The sequence below is a fragment of the Dasypus novemcinctus genome, chromosome 6, assembly GCF_030445035.2.
Source record: "Dasypus novemcinctus isolate mDasNov1 chromosome 6, mDasNov1.1.hap2, whole genome shotgun sequence".
In the NCBI taxonomy this organism is placed as follows: domain Eukaryota; kingdom Metazoa; phylum Chordata; class Mammalia; order Cingulata; family Dasypodidae; genus Dasypus; species Dasypus novemcinctus.
The window spans coordinates 51,363,590-51,371,849 of record NC_080678.1 but is presented as its reverse complement, the minus strand read 5'-3'; the positions used below and the strand labels follow the sequence as shown (position 1 = coordinate 51,371,849).

At 41.4% G+C, this 8,260-nt stretch overlaps 1 protein-coding gene across 1 annotated transcript in view; it reads left to right on the top strand.

Moving 5' to 3' along the window:
• Positions 1-7,751: 7,751 nt before the first annotated feature.
• The window catches only part of KIF20B (kinesin family member 20B), an 87,765-nt gene continuing 87,256 nt past the window's right edge, over positions 7,752-8,260 (top strand). The window contains 1 exon segment of the mRNA XM_058299496.2: positions 7,752-7,838. The gene's annotated coding sequence lies outside the window, so the exon portion shown is untranslated.

The window sequence follows — 8,260 nt, the reverse complement described above, 5'->3', positions numbered from 1 at the left end:
GTTAATTGCAGACTCTAGAGCCAGGCTCTTGGATTCACATTTCAATTAAATTTAAGCAACTTATTATTTAAAATGTGCCAAGTACTTTTTTTTTGTTTTTTTCCCAAGCCTTTTATAAGTGTTTTATAAATATATTTGATTTTAATGCCTCTATGTGGTAGACATCCTTATTTTTCCTTAAACTTTCTGTGCCTCAGTTTCCTCCTCTGTTAAATGGGGATAATAACAACAGTATACCTCATAGGGTTACTGTTAGAATTAATTCAGCAGAGATTAAGTGCTTAGAATGGACCACCACATAGAAAGTTAGCTATTACAACCATTAGAGGCTGTAACCAGGATAGGCAATCAGCTTGATGTAACATTACATTTTTCATTTTATGCTAATGTTCACTTCAAGGGCAGGGAGGAAGGTCTTTGGAATTGGGGAATAAATCCTAAGCATTTTCCATTCAAGTTGTCTCTGTGTCTTGAAGGGCAAACCCAGTGGGTTGGTGCTGACAAGTAGCCTTATCTTGCCAGGGCAAGATACTATTGTTTCTCTAAATGGGGTTAAAGGATTAGAAATGGAACATGCAGGAAAATAATACCTCTGAAATCTGTCCACTTTTCTGTGTCTCTTCTGCCTTCTCCCGAGTCCACATTATCATCATCTCTTGCGTGGATGGCTGTAATAGTTTCTTAAGTGGTTCAACAGCATCCTCCTTGGCTGCCTCTATTCTCTTCTCCAGAATAACCTATCAAAACACAGATACAAATTGGATTGCACTGTACTCCTGTTTAAAAGATCCTAGTGGTTTCTCATTGTTCTTAGGATAGAAACCCAAATTATTAATATGGTTGACTAAGGCTTGTGGAGTCTGGCCTTGGCCTATCTCTCCAGCCTCACATCCCACCGCTCCTTCCCATTTCCACTCCAGATTTATTTGCTTGACACACATTTATGAGTCACTGAGAATACATCAGTGACCAAGAGAAGCATAGTTCTTGAACTCACAGAAGTTACATTGTAAGGGAGGAATAAAAACGAAAAAGCATACTAATTACAAGTTTTAATGAGTATGAATGTAGAATTGAGTCAAAAAACAAAAAAAGGACCATGTGACATAAGGTGGTCTGGAAAAGTCTTTTCTAAGAAAGTATGGTTTTATCTGAGATCTATAGGAGAAAGAGAAGTGAAAAATTTGATGAAGGGGGAAGAGAGAATTCAGGCAGGGAGAACAAGCCTTGCAAAAGTTTATATATGCTGGAAAAACTGTTGTGTCTGAGGTATCCAGAACAGCCCAGCTTATTGCATAATGTTAAGAAGGGAATGGGGGGAAGCGGACTTGGCCCAATGGATAGGGCATTCGCCTACCACACGGGAGGTCTGCGGTTCAAACCCCGGGCCTCCTTGACCCATTTGGAGCTGGCCCATGCGCAGTGCTGATGCACGCAAGGAGTGCTGTGCCACACAGGGGTGTCCCCCGTGTAGGGGAGCCCCACGCACAAGGAGTGCACCCCATAAGGAGAGCTGCCCAGCACAAAAGAAAGTGCAGCCTGCCCAAGAAAGGCACTGTACACACAGAGAGCTGACACAACAAGATGACCAACAAAAAGAAACATAGATTTCCGGTGCCGCTGATAAGGATTGAAGCAATCACAGAACACACAGCGAATGGATACAGAGAGCAGACAACTGGGGGGGGTGGGAAGGGGACAGAAATAAATAAAAAATAAATCTTTAAAAAAAAGAAGGGAATGGGGGAGCAGATGTGACTCAAGCAATTGCGCACCCACCTCCCACATGGGAGGTCCCGGGTTTGGTTTCCAGTGCCTCCTAAAGAAGACAAACAAACAACAAGAAGACAAGGAGCAGACAGCAAGTGCAAACTATGAGCACAAACAGCAAGCAAAAACAAGCAAACTGATGAGGGAGCCATAGGGGGGATAAAAGAAAAAAAGGAAAAAAAAGGGAATGGGTAAAGTGGGTGTAGCTCAGTTGCTGAGTGCCTGCTTTGCATGTATGAGATTGTTCAACCCCCAGTACTTCCTAAAAAAATAAAAATAAAAAACAGGAATGAGGTCAGCTGACCCTGATTGTTAAGACCTAGAAGGCCACGGTAAAAATTTGAATTTTATCACTTTTATACCTTTCTTCCTTCCTCATTTTATTTTGGAAAATCTCTGTTATTAGAAGAAAAAAAAGGAGAGGTACAACATTACACCTGTCACCTAGGTTCATCAATTATTAACATTTTGCAACATTTGCTTTCTTTCTTTGTTTTTGTGTTTTATTCTTCAGCCAAAGCATCTGAAAGTAAGTTGTAGACACTATGACACTTTGCTACTAAATATTTCAGCATGTATCTTCTAAGAAAAAAGACGTTCTTTTTTTAAAAAAAATTATTTATTTCCCCTCCCCCCCATTGTCTGCTCTCTTGTGTCCACTCTCGGTGTGTTCTTCTGTGTCCACTTGCATTCTCAGTGGCACTGGGAATCCGTGTCTCTTTTTGTTGTGTCATCTTGCTGTGTCAGCTCTCGGCATGTGGGGTGCCACTCCTAGGCAGGCTATGCTTTTTTCTCACAGGTGGCTCTCCTTGCGGGGCATACTCCTTGCATGTAGGGCTCCCCTATGTGGGGGGTGCCCCTGCATGGCATGGCACTCCTTGTGCGCAGTAGCACTGCGAGTGGACCAGCTCACCACATGGACTGGGTGGCCCTGGGTTTGAACCCTGGACCTCTATGGTAGGCAGACGCTCTATCAGTTGAGCCATATCCACTTCCCGACATTCTTCTAATTATTCACAAATTCATTATCACACTCAAGAAACTTAATGCTTATTCAATATTGTCTAGTATGTAGTTCCATCACACAGGATTCTCCAGGGAAACAGAACCAACAGTATATATATGTGTGTGTATGTGTGTATAAATATTGAGAAATTTATTTTAAAGAATTGGCTCATGAAATTGTAGGGCCTGGCAAATTCAAAATCCTTCAGGCAGGCTGGCAAGAAGGAAATTTTGGAAAGAGTGATATTGCAGTCTTGGGTCTGAAATCCATAAGGAAGGCCAGAAGGCTAGAAACTCAGAAAGGAGGTGACATTGTAGTCTTCAGGCTAAATTTCTTTCTCCTGGAAACCTCAGTCCTTTGCTATTAAAGCTTCAATTTAGGACTAGGACCACCCATAATATTGAGGGTAATCACCTTTACTTAGAATCAACTGACTACAGATGCTAATCACATCTATTACATACCCTCACAGTACCAGTTTGAACAAACAACAGGACACCATAACCTGGCCAAGCTGACATGTAAAATTAACTATCACAACAAACAATATTGAAGCTTCCCAAATTGTCCAGCAAAATGTCACTTAGGGTCGCTTTTAAAAACCTAAAAACCAATCAAGATTTGAAGTAAACTTCATTTAGTCACGTTTCTTTCACCTTACTAGGGGCGATCCTCCATCTTGTTTTTGTTTTCTCTTTTTCTTCTCATAACATATTTTTGAAGAAAAGCCTAGGCTTATCATGTAGAATTTTCTAGATTCTATTTTTTTCTGATTGTTTTCTCATTATTAGATTCCAGTTAAACATTTCTGGTACAGATACTATCAGATGATCCTGCATATTTCTTACTGTATTATATCACAGATACATAATCTCAGATTGTCCCATTATTGGTGATAGAAGTTTGCTTACTTGATTAAACTGTGTCTAATAGATCTCTTCACTGGAAAATTATCTTTTCCCTTTATAATTAGTTTTTATAAACAATCTTTTACCCAATGGTTTCAGCATCTTCCATTCACTGGTTTTAGCATTCATTGATAAGCCTTACCTAAATCAATTTTCAAAAATGAGGATTTCTATTTATTACGCCTTTTGCATTCATTAACTGGCATTCTTGTTTAAAGAACTTTTCATTTTTATCTCCTTTCTTCCTCTATCATTTTAGTATCATGAAGGAGCAGACTTCAGAGAAAAATTAAAATGTTTTAATCCATTATTATTATTCTTTTTGATGTTCAAATTGTCCTAAATGTGGATAGTGGAAGCTACTTTAAGTCAGATCCTGTGTCCTTTTGAAATGGCTCCGTTAATTTAAGTGCTTTGTTCCTGACAAGACAAGATGTTTCAGGTTCACATTTCCCAGCTCCAGATCTGAAATCATCCTCTCTCCAATGAGCACTGGTTCCATTTACTAGTAAGTAGTATTTAGAAACCAAGATCTGAGTGGTAGGTATGTTCATTGTTACTAGAATGCCAGGGTTTCTAGGCCTCTGGGTCTTCTCAATGGATCCAATTAGATTCTTTTTTAAAAAAGAAAAATCATGTCTTCATTTTACCAAGTTCAATTCAAATCCACCACCACATGGTTCTTCCTTACCCTTCATCATTACAGATTTATTACCCTTTTCCCACAGTGAGAACTCTGGCTCCAAATAGCATCAGTATATTTACTCATTTGCTTTTTCTTATAATATATGCCAAAACAGTTTCAAAATTACCACTTTACAGGGAAGCGGACTTGGTCCAATGGATAGAGCGTTCATCTACCACATGGGAGGTCTGTGGTTCAAATCCCAGGCCTCCTTGACCCGTGTGGAGCTGGCCCACACACAGTGCTGATGCATTCAAGGAGTGCATGCCACACAGGGGTGTCCCCCGCATAGGGGAGCCCCACACGCAAGGAGTGCGCCCCATAAAGAGAGCCGCCCAGCGCAAAAGAAAGTTCAGCCTGCCCACGAATGGCACCGCAGACCCGGAGAGCTGACGCAGCAAGATGACACAACAAAAACAGATACAGATTCCCATGCCGCTGACAATAACAGAAGTGGACAAAGAAGAACACGCAGCAAATGGACACAGAACAGACAACTGGGGGGGGTGGGAAGGGAATAAATAAAATAAGTCTTTAAAAAAAAAATTACCACTTTACTATCCCTTTCAACAATAGGCCTTCTAAGCCAAGTTAAAGATTTATTTACATTTTTGTTTTTATCCCTAGATCATATTTCACAAAGACAGTCACTTTAAGTTTTTTTTCTTCCTCTATGATTATGCTAGCAATTTGATATATAGGTTCATTTGTTTATATTAAACATTAGGGTTTACTTTTCATCACTTTTCATTTAATTTTTGAAAAGGCAAAACTATATTTTTAAATTTTCCTCAAAGAAACCTCACTCATCACTGTTTGAAATACATCCTCACCATCCCCCTATTTCAAATAATGTTTTTTATAGATTCTGGGTTTATCTTTTCAAAAATAAGCCAAAAACAAGGGTGGGGTGGAGGAATATACATTTGTATATATACTCTTATTTCTCCTTCTCTTACACAAAAGTTAGGGTACTTTGTAAACATTTTGCATCTCGGTGTTTTCACTTAATATAATAAGATTTTATACTAAAAAGTTACTGAAGGGCTTTAAGCAAGGGAGGGACATTTTGAGATTAGTTTGATTACGCTATGAAGAATGGTCTGGAGACAAGTAGGACCTGATGCAGGGAGATCAGGCAGGTGACTAGGGTGGTCTGAGCAATAAAAGTAAAGGAGTACTTATTTCACTCGTAACAAGAAAGTGTAATAGATATTAGTATGTCTATCAATGAACTGGATGTGGGTGATGAGAGAAAAGGAGAACTGAAAGATGATTCCTTTGTCTTGAGTAACTAGATAGATATAAAGTGGTGTGATTTACTGAGAGAGATTAGGGAGGAGAGGATTTGAGCTTTGGAGTGGAAAAACTGAGAGTCTCATTTGAACTTAAATTTGAAATATCTGTTAGGTGTCCAAGCAGAGATGATAAAAAAGGTACTTGCATATTTGCATCTGGTTGGAGCTCAGAGAAGAGGTCTGGAGTGCATAAGGAATTTAGGAGTCATCAGTATAAACAGGTATAAATCCATGGGAGAATATGAGATTGCCAAGAAAACCAGAAGAGAGAAAAAGGGAAACTCAGGACCAGACTCTGAGGAATGCCATAATTTCGAGCTTGGATAGAAGAGATAGGAGACTAAAATGAAGTTTGGAGTAAAGAAGAAGAAAGTGGTAATTCAGAGCCAAATGAGTGTTTCAGGATGAAGTATTTATGTGGAAAAAATATTAAACTGGGTGGAATGCTGTGGGGAGCTGGAATAAGAAAAGACAGAAAATCCACTGGATTTTCAATTTTTCCCTCCCCTCGGGTTGGAATGCTCAGTCTTCTTTTTTACTTACTTAACTCCAAATGACCGTTGGTGATCCAGATTGGGAGATTATTTACTCAATATCCCTAATAACAAAGACTTACATCTCTAAGAACATTTCCTTCAGACCACTTAGTACAGTTGTAATTCCTCAGTTATTTGTATTCTAACTTGATTGTCTCGCCCATCAGAACATGAGCTCCTTTAGGGTTAGTCACTTTTCACTCACCCTTCTACACTGTTTGCCTAGTCCCTAGCAAAGTATATGGCACATAGAAGGTTTTCAAGAAAATATGTCGTATAATAAAATACATGTAACATTTGGAGGTCTTAAGGGATGAGAATCAAGTAACAACTAGCAAAAGCAAAGAGGCCTTGTGAGGTCTGCGAGGAAGCAAGGATTTAGGGATAGAGCTGCCTAAAAGAGCAGTGCGAGCACGAAAGACCGGAGTTGAGTTCCAGACCGGACAATCAACACAATTAAGGGGTAGATGATGGGAAACATATACAATGATAGGGAAAGGAAGACAGTAAGTTCATGAAACTAGGGGTTCTAAAAATTCTTCTATCCAAGAAAAATAGTTTTAATTAGGATCAATATATGTAAGAGAGTGGGCTCTGAAATCATTCATCTGCGTTTTCCCAGGTCCACCAAAGCCGTATGTCTTTCAGCAAATTAACCTCGTAAATTTAGTCTCCTCGGAATCTATAAAATGGGGATAATTATAGTACCTACCTCAAAGGGTTGTTCTCAGGATCAGTATACGCTTAGCACCATGCCTGGCACAAGGTAAGCACTCAAGTAACATTAGCCGTTAATTTTCCTTTAATATGAAGCAGGGAGAGATGGCCTAAGTAGTAAATATCTGCTTTGTAAATATGATAGTACCAAACTCAAGAGAGGATCATAGGAGGATGCAGTGGCACTTGAATTTCGGGCAGTGCAAAGACTTTGCCTACGTATGTGAAGACAGTCAGACCCAAGCGCCTTGCAGCAGTAGCTGCTCCATATTCTCAGAAAGACAAAAAAGAAAATGATTATTCTGGTCTATTAAATCTTGGAAAATTTTTATTTTGTCCTTGAAGGTCGCTGTCGATGGCAGGGAGGGTCCCGCAGCAAGGGGAGTGACCCTCGGGATGTTCGCAACGCTCTTTGCAAGCGGCTCTCGAGTTGCGGAGCCTGTTCCAGTCCTGCAGGGCCAGGATCCGGTCGTGACTAACGGTAAAGGCAGCCTGCCATTCCTCGTCCATCCCTAGAGGGTGGCTTGGTGGCGGCCTCACCTCGGGGCCTTCGACACGTCTTTGTCTTAAAGATGAATCCAGGATCCGTATCCCCGCTAACAGAGAGCGGCTCTAATCTCATCCGCGGGTCAGCGATCAGGGCAGCAACCTGATTTAAGGCAAGAGGGAGCTGCCGCGTCGGGGCCGCCCACGAGCCCACCTCCGCCCATTGGTTGCCCCGCGTTCTCAGATCCGCCCCCAGCTTCGAAACCTTCTTCCGGGAACGCCAGCAGCACACGCCGGCGATGCTCGCTGGAGCTCCGGAAGCTCCGCCCGCTCCCAGCGTTCATTGCGGTGCCTGGGCCGCCATTGTTTGAATTTGAAAACGAAAATATCGCGGGGCTGCTCACAGGTCTGCTGCTCTGGAGACGTTGGCAGGTGAGTAGGTGGCCCAGGTGAAAGTGCAAGGAAGGAGGTGGGTGACTGCACATACACTAGCCTTGAGGAGGGACCTCTGGCAATCTGAGCATCTGATGACGGAGCTCACGACACCCCTGGGGTTATTGTCAGATTGCGAAGAGACTGGGGCGCCTGGGGCGTCGGGTAAGTTTAGGAAGGTTGGAAGCACCTGGTGTGCGTCGAAGGGTTGAAAGCACCTGATGTGTGTGCGCCGCACCCAACCTGTTTAACGTAGTATTTAAGAGACTGAAGCCTTACTACTTGGCATAGGGTTTAAATCTCGTCTCTACCTCATATTAGTTGAGTGATGTACGTTGGGTAAATTATTTAATCTCTCTTGCCCCTGTTTCCTCATCTGTTAAAAGGGGATAATAATATTACCTACCTCTTGGGGTAGTAAT